General features: G+C 49.3%; 1 long non-coding RNA gene across 1 annotated transcript; it reads left to right on the top strand.

The window, feature by feature from the left end:
* The first annotated feature begins 718 nt into the window (after positions 1 to 718).
* On the top strand, positions 719 to 4,501 carry LOC104468963. The gene is made up of 2 exons (XR_727627.1): positions 719 to 814; positions 2,854 to 4,501. It is a non-coding gene; the product is annotated as an uncharacterized LOC104468963 (long non-coding RNA).
* Positions 4,502 to 12,575: the final 8,074 nt, after the last annotated feature.

Genomic DNA, 12,575 nt, shown 5'->3' with positions numbered 1-12,575 from the left:
TTTGTGGCAGTCTCCTGCCTCCTCACATGGATGAAGGTCGACACTGCCCTGAGCAGCATCATATCGGTGGAATGTGGCTTCTGGGATAGACACGGTGTATATTTATAGAGAAACTTTATAAAGTTCAGGGCTTTGGTATGAGTATAAGCTGGGCTTTCTCAATTAATTTTGAACACTATTGTACAGTTAATCTATCTCAACCTTCCTTATGCTCAGTAAATAATTGGATAAAGCTTCTTAATTCTCTGCAAGACTAGCATCTTTTTTCAAACAGTTCTTCAGTAGCCATGAGCAGCTCATACTTCATCTCTGGTGGATCTGTCTGCTCTTTGACTTTTAGTGCTTCTGCTCATCATGAACAATGTCATCGGGTTTAGGGAAGAGCTGAATGTCAAGTGCAAAAGCAGGGATGCTTTCCGAGATGTTTCAGGTAGAACATTTCTGCCTTGTGATTTAAGGCAGTTCTCTCATGCGCATGTTCCAGGAGGTTCCCAGTTGTGGTGGTGATATTTAAAAACCTGTGGTCATGCAAAGTTGCATAATGAAATGGTAAGGAGTTTTGTTCAAAATAACTTGTCTGAAGTATGTGGCATTACTGCTTTTTGGCACGTTTAAAAAATTACGTTAAGACTAATGGCTAGAGGGGAAGAAGGCGGGTGGGCTGATTTCTGCAGGTGTCCTCAGCTGCACTTTAATTCAGTATCTCTCTTCTCTCCCTAGTACTTTTGTCCATCTGTTCTCTGTTGTGTGATCCCAATCCAGATGATCCTTTAGTGCCTGAGATTGCACGGATCTACAAAACAGATAGAGAAAAGTGAGTATGGAAGCAAAAAAAAAAAACGCATGTAACATTCCTGACAGAGCAGAATCCACTTAAATAGCAAAGGGGAACTGAAAGCATCTGCTTCTTGGAAAAGAGCATGAACTTTGATTTTGCTGTTTAACTGTGGTCTTTTTAAAGATATTTTTTTTTTCCCCTGGGATCTGGAGTAGTGCAGCTGCAGTACAGCACTGCATTGTTCTAGGAAAAAGGTTTCTGTGCCAATAGAAGTGAAGGATGTGGAGGCCTTGCACCTCTGCGGGTTTGTTAGTGCATTTTCATTCCACACAATGGTCTTTCATGAGGATTGTAGCTGTTAATTACAGGTGCTCTTGATTTAATTAAAATGGGGAAGTGAACAATGCAAATCTGTTTCATGTGGAGCTCTTAAGTTGTATGTGACCAGCTTTTAAGAGCCTGTGCTGGCTGCTTTCATTCTACATAACCAGCAGAGGGAGAACTAGTTACTCTTGTGGGAGAATATTTTCAGGCTAGCTACTGGTGATGGTGTCGTACAAGCAAACAAATCACAAGAATATCCTGTTTCATCTTCGTTTGACAACACAGGGGAAGAGCAAGTGGTGTAGAGGTGGGGTGGGAGGACTCCAACCTTCTGCACAGTAAACAGCAAGAATGGAGAGAGCTCTAGCACTAATGAGATGATTTAAATTGCTTTCTTTAAAAGCATCCACTTAATGACCATTGTAAATGCTTTTCTGCCTCCCTGTTCCCTTTCAGATCTGATCAGTAGCGTTAATTTCGGAAGCTGCATGGTCATCTGATGAGAACAAGATAGGAAGGAGGGGAAAATGAGCCACAAACTTGCTTGCTCCACTGCATACTTGAGAAGCAGTGTTAGAGAAGTTCATGCATCCTGTTTTTAATGAGAGCTGCAGGAGCAGCATATTTTGAGATGCAGCTAACAGTGACTGAGTGCACTTAATGGATGCAGGACTCTTTCCTTTTTTTTTTCCAAAAATAGGGAAACTTTTTTACTTAAACATATCTGGACTTGCTTCTTGAGTCTCAGAACAGTCAAATAACAAGTGCTCTCACTTTCACTAGTGGATTGTCAGAGTCTTTAAGCTCAAGAAGAGACTAAATGCCAGCACAAAACCTACTTGGGGTATATAACTAGGAAACTTCTTGCTAGAAGTGTCTTAGGCTTTTTCTACAAATTCTGTAGAACAAGAACAACTTGCCTTGTCAGAAAAGCAGCTTTTATCAGTGCTGTTAATCACAATGACTGCTTTGTTCTAGTAAGTATCCTGAGCTTCCTATAACCAGAGCCACTGCTAGAAAGGGTATTGGTGTGCAAAAGCGACAGGTGGCTTGCGAAATGGCATATTGTGCCTTCAGGCTAAGGTTCTGGTGGACTGGTCATTGTGTCCAATGAAACAGGCAAATGCCATGTGCAGCATGAAGCAGGCCTGGTGGGGCTGGGTGGCCCAGGAGACACTAGGCGCTAGGGCTTAAGTTTCTAAAGGAAGAAGAAGGATGGGGGTGGGAAGGAAACATGAATCTCTGTTTTCCACCATGCCAAAATTAAACCCCGCAGTAATAGTTTCCCCTGGGCTGCAGCAGTTGGGGGCTGGGGGAGGCGCAGGTAAGGACTTCTGCAAATGCTCTCCCCTCAGGCCCCCCGTGCTGGCTCTGTTCTGTGGCTTGAATCGCAAAGATCCTGTGTTCCTGTCCCTGGAGGGGTTCAAGAAACGTGTAGATGTGGTGCTTTGGGACGTGGTTTAGTGGGTTGGGTGGTGTTGGGTTGACAGTTGGACTTGATGATCCTTGAGGTCTTTTCCAACCTTAATGATTCTGTGATTCTATGTTACGACTAGTTGTTTCTTTTCCATGAAGCACTATGGGCTTTCATGTTTCCCCTGTTTGCCTAATATTTCAGTTTGCTCTTAAACTTTACAAATTTGTGGTATTGCTGGAGAGAATGTAAGTGCATGCCATGTGTAGACTAGATTGCTGGAGGGGAAATACCGTTCAGATGCTATGTTAAGTAAATCCTCTTTTTATACATACAGGTACAACAGAATAGCTCGGGAATGGACTCAGAAGTATGCGATGTAATTAAAGAAATTATTGGATAACCTCTACAAATAAAGATAGGGGAACTCTGAAAGAGAAAGTCCTTTTGATTTCCATTTGACTGCTTTCTATGAGCCCACGCCTCATCTTCCCCTGTGCACATGTTTACCTGATACAGCAGTGCTGCGTGTTGTACATACTTGGAACAACAAAATAGAAATACTGTATTTCCCCGTACCAACATTGACTCCTAGCAGAGAAGTGTGTGTGTGAAAAGCTGGTTCTTCAGTCATAACTTTGTGAGCCTAAAAGCATTCCTTGCTGATTAAAATTGGGTAATAAAATGTGAACAGGAGAGTTATGGTGGGTGTCATGTTTCTAGGGACAGTGTTGCTGATCCATGAAGGATTTTAAGTGGAATCCTTTTAAACTCATAATAGTTATGAAAAGCAAGGTGAAGAACTTGAAGCTGTTTCTGTATTCATTTTATTCTGAAGGACCTACACTTTAGGTAAATGTTATGACCAATGAGATAAACTGTACCCACATCCTGTGTTTAAGGTCTAAGTTTAACCGGTCACCATTTAAATGGATTGGAGCTATTAGTGCATCAAGTGATGTTGATTTGTTTCAACTCTCTTCCCCTCCTTCATACTTTTTTTGGTTTGTATGTGGTTTCTCAGTTAATACCTAGCTAATAGCTCTTATTTTTTTCTTAAGTTTTTTAACTGCTTAGGTCTTTCTGGATGTAAGGGTAAAAATCCATTTGACAGAAAACTTGTGTATATTTAAAGACCCAACTGCTCCCCTGGAGCTTGTACGTTCAAGAATGATTAATCTGTGTAATAAACTGATTACTACAGTCATTACATATAACTTTGTGTGAATAGGCTTTTAATTTTAAGAGCAGTTTGTTACAGGCTAAAAAACTAATGGTGGATTTCTCAAACTTTTGCATTCATGAATGGTTGCATTTGGAAGTCATGAAGCATTTTGGTTTGCATCACACAAGGCTACGCACCTGAACGAGACAAACGTAAGCTTAAGCACTTCCATGAAATCGGGACGTGTAGTGTGCCAGGAACTCGACTGTTAAACCAAATAAGCCGTTTACTAAATGAGAATCAGAGTGACATTTTGCAAAGCCTGATGGTATTACTCCCACTCGCATGGGACCTAACACAATGCGTATGTACTGTAGGTAAGTGAAACCTTATGTAACTAAAATAATGGATGTAAAAGGGTAAAAAAAAACCTACCAAACACATCAGCACAAACTTTCATAAAATGTAGCTTTTACATAATTACTTTGCACTAAACATTTGCAAATGTTCATACAGTTTTAAATTGTACTTGTATGTGTCTTTTTTTTGAACAAAGTCTTCACTTGAATCTAGTGGAAAAATGTAGTTTTAAACTTTTTCTTTGTATACAAGTGTATTTGCCAGCATCGTTGGTGTGAAATAGGTGAGTCTGCAAGTTTATCTCCTCTTAGTAGAATTGTAAACAAAGCCATCAGACTATGAAGGAGAGGCTGTAGCCTCCAGCTCTCCAGCCACAGGGGTCTGTCCCCCTCCCATTTTCAACTGCATCTTTACACTCTTGCACAAATGAGGAATAAATGTCCACTGCTTTTGGTCTAAATCTGTTCCACTTGTCTCCTCTCTCAATGTCCTCGTGTATGCAGCGTTGAATGTAAGTGTTAGCTGTGTTTCTTGGAGCCCTCTTCCAGTGAGCTGTAGGTGATGCCGGGGTCTGTGTGCACCCCCAGCGGGCGCAGTGACCGCCGCTCGAGCCGTGGGACACTGCTGCATGGGGACAGAGCAGCTCTAGAGCAGTGGGGCTGAGCTTCATGGGGAAGAACTGCAGCATGTGGCTGTGTGACCTGCCTGAGTGACAATGCAGGGGTGACCGCTGCTGGGGAGGGGGAGAAATGTGGTGCCCAGGGGTGTGAACTGGCTCTTGGCTCATCTAAACTCTTGGCGCTCTTATGCCAGAAGGTGTTGGTGTCTTTCCTGGGTTAGAAAGCAGCATGTGACCTGTCACTGCGGTGTGGCCCTGGAGAAGAACTTGTTGTGTTGTCAGAACTTGAGTGGAAGCTGGTGGCTGCTGGCACATCTTGTGTTAACCTTGAGCCATCCCTGGCCTTGCCTTTCACTGAGCTGTTCCAGCACGCGGGCTGACGCTTCTGCTCCTGCGAGACCCTCCGCGGCCGAGGCAGTGTGTGCAGCATGTGGAGTCATCCCGCCACCTTCTGCAGCGCGGTGGCTGTAGATGTGCTTCCCAAGAAGCCCAGGGAGGCAGGTTGGAGCAATTGCAAGCCTTGAAGCAGCTTATTTTTGGGGGATTCCTCTGAACTGCTTTACAAGTGAGTGACCCGAGAGTGACTTCTGTGGCAGGTGGGGCTGGGTTTCGGCATTGGTGGTCACTGGAAGAGGTTGGAGATGGGGGTAGGAGAGGAGAGGGAGTAGTGACAAGGGTGGAAATTGAGGATGATGGTTTTCCTTTCGGATGCACAGCAGTGGCCTTTGCTGGGTGGCAGGGAAGTCATACAGCCATCCAGGAATCGGAACAGAGTCCCGAATGTTGTAACAACTTGGTAATGCATGAACACATTGTGCTGGGATGATCATCTCAAAGTGTTGAAACAGATCAGACTTTCTTGCTGATGGTGTGACAAAAGTTGGGGTACAGTAAGAGCAAGGCTGGCGATAAGTAGGGAGTACCTCTGCTGTCCCATGTGTGAATTGAGCATTTGTTCTTGAGGGCTGTACTGTCAACTAGAGGAAGGAGCCTTTTTTCTAGGATTTAACTTAAAACCTGATCCAGCTTAGCTTTTTTGGGACTAGAAACTTTTGAAGCTGTGGTGTGTGTGCTCTAATGTCAAACAGCACAAGAAGCCGGGACTCTGGTTGTTGGCTTTCTAGGATCTCTGGACTTGTCATGTCATTAACTTTTTCGGTCCCTGTCCTATTTTTTTTACTTGATTTAGTATTTTCAGTGAAGTACTTCACTCTGGATGGCTTTCTTTGCGCTGGGACTTCTATGGATGTAGATGGTACATGCAATTGCCCTTTTTTCCCTGTTGTGTGCTAAGCAAATGTGTTAGCTTAAAAAGAAAAAGTGCACTGCTTGGATTTCTCCAGCTCTGGCAATGCTGTGAAGCTGAAACACTGCCTTGATGCATTGCTGATGTTCATCAGGGACAGGGCGAACCAGCAAATGGAGAGATGGAACTCCAGGTTCAGTGGGCTGTGCTGCAGGAATGTCTGCAGGATTGCTGCCTGTGCCGAGCAGCTGGCGTTAGTGACCATATGTACACTGCCTGCAGCGTCCAGTGCCGGAGACTGGAGCTCTCGGAGCTGCTGGTGTGCTTGCACATGAGAGAACGTGAGTCTGTGTTATTTTGGAAACTCTTGTAGCTCGGTGTTGAGTAGCCACTTGTTAATGTGCAGAGCTGCTTGGAGTCCAGCATCCATGGACCGCAGCCCAGGATGGCGCTGCTCCTGGGGACCTGACTGGGGGCTTGGAACATCCCGCGTGTCCTTTGCTGGGGTGTGCTGCTGCATTTCTGGAAGAGCCTTTGACAATGCAAGAGGTGGTTTTTTTGGTGGTTTGTGTTTTTGTGGGTTTTTTGGTGTTTTTTGTTTTTTGGTTTTTTTTGCTTGGTTGGGGTACTTTGCTTTGAGCTTCCTTTACTATACCAGTGCTTTCGAGGAAGCTGCATACTGAAGCGTCCACAGACTTTTCAGTCTGTACAAGTTGAATGATGCAGATAAAAGTGGTGCTAAGTGGGATGTGATCTTGTATCCCTGGCATGCTCAGGAAAGCAAACTGTGACCTGTGTTCCTGAAGGCTGTGGCTTTATGAGCTTTCAATACCATAGCTGTGGATGGGAATGCCTGGCTGTGTTTGCTGGTAGTCTTGGTCATCTTCTTCCTGTTCCCAGCAGCAAAATGGCTCAAGAGTTGCTCTTGTTCCCAGTTCTTGTGAGCAGCAGCAGATCAGAAGCCTGAGGGAAGGACAATGGGAAGAACTTTGCCCAGTTAGAGGTGGCTTTCCTCATGCCCCGAGCAGCTCTTGCTGGGGAGAATGCAGCAGAACACCCAGACATGTGGAAGGCCCAGCAGAAAACGACAGCTCAAAGCAGTTGAAACTTTCCACGTGTCGCCTTGCTCTAAAGAACCAGGGTAACGCAGCAAACCATCTCTGAACATGCTCAGCAGCTCTGTTCCGGACAGAGGAGCCCCGGGCTCCTGGCATGCCTGCTTGCCCAGGCAGAGCTCCGGTGCTGCCTCCTGCAAGAATAAAAGCCCCGTGGTGTATTTGAGTAGAAGGAAGCTGTTCCCTAAAGAACCTTGGAGCAACTTTGCTCTCATCCCATCCGCATGAGGGAAGCCTACCTCCATCTCCTGCAGATAGCCAGGGAGGAGTTTCATCCCCCCAGTTAGTGTTTCCTTCTGTTCCTTGGCTCCTTTGTGTAGAGCAGAGCAAGTCCATGACCAGTGTTGGAAATCTCAGTTGGTTTGGGGTTTGGCAGAAGCTGTTTGTGCTGGGAATGCAAAGGGACAAGAAATACATTGGGGGTACCTGATGGAGTGTTAAAAGCAGGACAAACCCTGCTGTCCAGCTCTCTGTACGCGTGGAGACAACGCCCGAGTGAGTCAGGGGATCTGAGGCTTGGGGGGGTGTTCCTGCCATCACTGCCTCCCTGCCCTTGCCCGGCAGAGTGAAGCCAGCACCGCCTGCACTGTTGTAATATGTTGCGATTTGATCACCATTAAATACTTCCCATAAGCTTACTGTGGCTTGATTGCTTTTTTTTTTTTTTTTTCTTTACCTGTGCCTTTTAGCCTTTTTTTTTTTTTTGGGCTCATTTTGTGTTCTTTCCTCTTGCATCTCCTCTCCCCCTTCTCCCCCGATGCTCCAGTTCTCCTCTCTCCTTGGCTGTCTCCAGTCACCTTCATCTTGGTTTTTTGAACTTCCCGTGGAGCCTGGCTCACTCTCTGAAGGTGGGCACTACTTTGTGGGTAGCGCTGTGTTCCCTTGGTCCTCTCCTGCCTCCTGCACACAGCAATGCCCATGCTCTCCCGAAGCCCAGCACTGTCATTTCGTCACCAGCTGCTGCTACCCCCTGTGTCCGTGACTCTGTGGGCTCACTCCCGGTTCTGTAAAGCTGGGACCAGCCCTGGTGTGAGAGCACAAGGCGTGTGAAGTGCAAGAGGAAGCTGGAGCCATCCTGCCTGTTGAGGTCTTCCCACAGTTTGTGACGGACTAGCGGTGTGGCTTACTCTTCCTCCGGCTCGGCATCCGTGTTTTATTTTATTGTTGTGTTTCTGCCTCAATGTCTTCCCCTTTCCTTCCCTGGGTGACAGTATTTAGTTTGTCATTGTCACATAGTTGGGTCAAAGCCTCTCTGGCTGAGCGGGGCTCAGATATATTTGCAATTCTTGCCCTTTCATGAACAAATGTGTTTATAACGAATACTCTGTTACAGATAAATTGCTCAGCGAGAGATCTGTCAGCAGCTTTCTTGGCTGTAACCACTTCTTCCTTGCCCCCCACCATGGGGGAAGTCGATCAGTTCCCATTGATGGAAGCTCTTGCTGCTCTGGAGCTTCTTATAGGTAGGAGGTGGGTCTGGCGGGCGTGCAGAGCAGATCCCGGGGGAATTGCATGGGATGGGGCTGAAGGACCAAGTCCTGGAGTGTAGATGCAACTTGGTGTTTGGCACAACCTGGGAGCTGGTGTCCAAGCACTAGTGTTGGTTCTCGGGCTCTGCGTTGCCTTCCTGCAGAGGAGAAATGGTGCTGAGCAGCCCTGGAAGCCCAGCTGGAGCCTGTTCTCCAGCAGCGCCCGGAAGGAGAGGAGGCTGGGGTGGGATGGGGAGCTGGGGTGATGCTCACTCTGCACCCAAGGAGCTTCCCAAGGGGCCCTGTGGGCTCTGTCACCTCATCAGAAGAGACTTCTGCAGCATGTCCTCTCTGTCCTTGTGTCTGTGCTGTCTCCTGCTGTTTGTCCCTATTTGTCCCCCAGCGGTTGGGGGTGATGGCTGCAGGGCTGGAGGAGGTGGGACAGCCAGGAGCAGTCAGAGGGAACCTGGGTGACGTGGAGTGGCATCGCCGCTCAGAGCTGGTACCAAGCCAGAGCTGCTGTTAAACCTCGACAGAGAGAGACCGAGCTCTTTGGTGTGCAATGCCCATGACAGAAAAGGGTTTTTTCTTAGCTGAAGGTGAGCAGAGGGAGCAGCTCCCAAAGGCTGCTGGAGGGTGTGCCAGCGGTGCCCTGCCCGGACCTGGGAGCCTGCTGCACTTCAGCCCCTTGTGGGCTTCTGCAAGAGTGGATTTACCGCCTGCGAAGATGGAACACTTTGTAGGGCTCTTCGCTTGCTGGTCTTTGACATGTTTTTTTCAGAGGACAACCTAGTTTGGGGTTTTTTTGGGGGGGGGTTGGTTTGTTTTTTTGGTTTTGTGGTGAGGTTTTTTTGTTTGTGTTTTTTTCTTTGGTTTTAAATATTGAGTTGTGACTCCTTAGGAAGTTGGTGCTGACAGGAGGGCCAGGCAGACCCAGCGGAGCTGTGGACCTGTGTTCGTTCAGGCTGTTGTGACAAGATCGACACGTAAAGCATGATGGCAGAGCTGCTGGTGAACGCCTACCCCTGAAAGAAAAGTTTTGGAAGGGAGCGTGGAGCAGAGTCCCCAGGACTGCGTTACAGAGACCAAAGGGTTCAACTTGGACCAGCTGGTGGAGTGAGGGAAGGGGCAAAGCTGCAGGCGGAGCTGTGCCATAAGCTCTTCCTCCAAGTGTGTTTTCCAAGTTCCTCCGATACAAGATGATTGGTATCCTGAAGGCATGAACACCAGACCTCCAATTTCCCTCTTAACCCGTGGACACGGTCCCTGTGTCCAGCTGGAGCCGCGTGGACCCGTCCTCGCCCAGCTCCAGCGGGCTCCATCCTGTGCGTGGCTGCGGGGACAGCATCTGGGCTGGTGGGGCTGGGGAAAGGGACGAGATGGCACTAGGTCACCACAGCTGGCGGGAGGAGGGGATGGTAGCGTCGTAGATGCAGGGAGGGGAGCAAGCGTTCATTTCTTGGTCTGATGGAGCAAAGGGAAACCTGGAGGTAGTGCTGCAGAGGTTTCTGACCCCCTTCCCTTTAACAAAACCCATGTGTTCCATCTAAACCCTCTCCCCACCTACCTCCTGAGGCACCCTGGCATTTGTGGTTCTGGGGAAATATAATTTCCCTGCCTTGTGTCCGCTCTTGAGAATTTAGTTAGTTTTAATAAAACTCTTCTGCAGCTTGGGAGTATGATTTTTTTTCTTAATCCTGACCTAGAGCTCTGTGAGTTGATGCTGTGACGCTGTTCGTGGGTCTGTGTGCTGCCAGTTCAACGTCGCCTTTGGTTACGTTGCATTTCTGCGGGGCATCGATGCGTGCCCCTTGGTGTGTGCTGGGGAGCAGCCCCAGGAAGCTCAGCAGTGCCTGTGTGAGTCCTCTTGAGCAGACAAATAACCTGGTGTCTCCAGAGCTTCAAGAAAAACATCATTGCACCTTATGGATTCCCCTGGGCTGTTGCACGCCTTCCTCATGCTGCCCTACCTCCTGCTCAGCTGTCTGGATCAGAGAATCCCAGACAGTTTGGGTTGGAAGGAACCTTAAACCTCATCCAGTGCCACCCCCTGCCACGGGCAGGGACACCTCCCACTAGCCCAGGTTGCCCAAAGCCTCATCCAGCCTGGCCTTGAACCCCTCCAGGGATGGGGCATCCACAGCTTCTTTGGGCAACCTGGGCCACTGCCTCACCCCCCGCACAGGAAAAAAACATTTCTCCCTCACATCTCGTCTCAATCTGCCCTCTTTCAGCTTAAAGCCATTACCCCTCGTCCTGTCCCTGCACCCCCTGATCCAGAGCCCCCCCATCTCTCCTGTAGCCCCCTTTCAGCACTGGAAGGTGCTGGAAGGTCTCCCCGGAGCCTTCTCTTCTCCAGGCTGCACACCCCCAACTCTCTCAGCCTGTCCTCACATGGGAGCTGCTCCAGCCTCGGACCATCTCCGTGGCTCCTCTGGCCTGGCTGATGCTGGAGCGGTGCTCTGAAGGGTCTGGTCCTCTCCTCTGCTAGTTCTGTGCACAGCTGCCCTGCTTTGCCCCCTTTTTTCTTCTTTTCACTCCTCTTGGCTGACACCTTGCAGGATAACAGCTCAAGATTTTCCGGAAAACGCGCGGAGTGGAGCAGAGCGGTGGGTGAGGATGTGTGAGCAGGGTGATGCTGTGCAGTGACACCGGCTCTGGGGTGCACTGGGGCTGTTTGCTGGAACTGCGCAGGTGCAAATGGTGACTCAGCCGCAGAGATAAGGTTTGTGTGTGGCCCGGACATGGTGCCTCAGTCCCTGGGGAGCTGTCAGCAGCAGGTGCCACGTGTTGATCTTGCCAAATGGGTGCCTGGGATTGACCTGGTTGGATTTATCACTTGTATAAAGCTCCGTGTAAGTTGCTTTTTTCCTGTTGTAACCCTGAATACCAACATAAAGCACTTGGTGCTTCAACTCCCAGTCCCTTCTTGGAAAATGCTGATGAAAAAACTGTAGGAACTGCGGGACATGTCACTAGAGGAAAGGCTCTTTGCCAAGGGTATTTCACCGGGTTTGGGGTGGGGTGCCCGTTCCCGTGCTGCCGCCGAGTTGGCGCACAGCAGGTAAGCACAGCTGCTCTGTATTTACATGCTAACATCTTCCCTCAAGTCAAGTCTTGGTCAACTAACTCTCACACACCACGTTGGCCTCTGGAAGGCAAGAAAACTCTCCTCCTCGTCCGGCGGTGTGTTTGTAAGGTTTCTTTGTGCCGGTGCCTCCTCCAGCGCAGAGCTGGGTGTCGCTGGGGGCCGGGAGCCGATGCAGCCCCTGCGAGGAGCAGCCGGCACAGACCTGGGAGCACCTCCCACCCCCCTCCCTGCGTGGAGGTGACATGGGACGTGTTGGGGTGAGGTCCCCTTGGTGCAAAGCTAACGGGGCTTCGATGTGGGGCTGGAACCCCTCCTGCTTTCACCCGTTCCTTCCACACTGTAGCGCCATGTTCCTGCCCTACGGCTGCGTCGGATTGCTGTACAATGAACTGCACAAAATTCTTCATCCTTTGGGCTGCTCAGCCCTATTTCCTTTTTTTATTGCTGTCTCTCTGCTCTTTTTCTCTAAACAAAGTTGACTTTTTGCTGGGCTGTGTTTGCCCCAGCCCTCCCCTGCACGGACAAGCCCTGGGCTGGGCATCAGCGCTGCTGGCGGCTGGCTGAGGGACAGTGCCAGCCCCAGGCTCTTGCTCGGGCTTGGGGCTGACGCAGCCCCTCTGCGTGGGGGTCTGTGGCGGGGAGAAGGTGCTGCCTGGCTTTTGCCATGGGCTTGAAGGCCACCATGCTGTGCCCAGAGGGTGGAAGGCCCACCTTGGCCCTGGTACTGCTCCCGCATCCTTCCGCAGAAGACAAACGTGCCCCATTCTTGCCAGGACTCGTGGGAGCTGCAGTGCTCCAGCCTGGCCCCCGCGGTGTGGCAGGGCTCCGGCTGGTGCTCTGCAGGATCCCTCAGCTTTGCTGCCAGAGCGTGGCCGGGACGAGGTGTGGGTTTTCCCTGGGTAGGTTGGGAGGGGATCAGGGCTGGGGGGAGGTTAGATTTGGGGTTTTTATTTTTTCCTAGCTCTGCCTCTCAGCCTGTGCCTAGGACTTGTTG

This window comes from Pterocles gutturalis, unplaced genomic scaffold, assembly GCF_000699245.1.
Source record: "Pterocles gutturalis isolate BGI_N339 unplaced genomic scaffold, ASM69924v1 scaffold29460, whole genome shotgun sequence".
Lineage (NCBI taxonomy): Eukaryota > Metazoa > Chordata > Aves > Pterocliformes > Pteroclidae > Pterocles > Pterocles gutturalis.
This window is presented reverse-complemented; position numbering and strand designations above follow the sequence as displayed.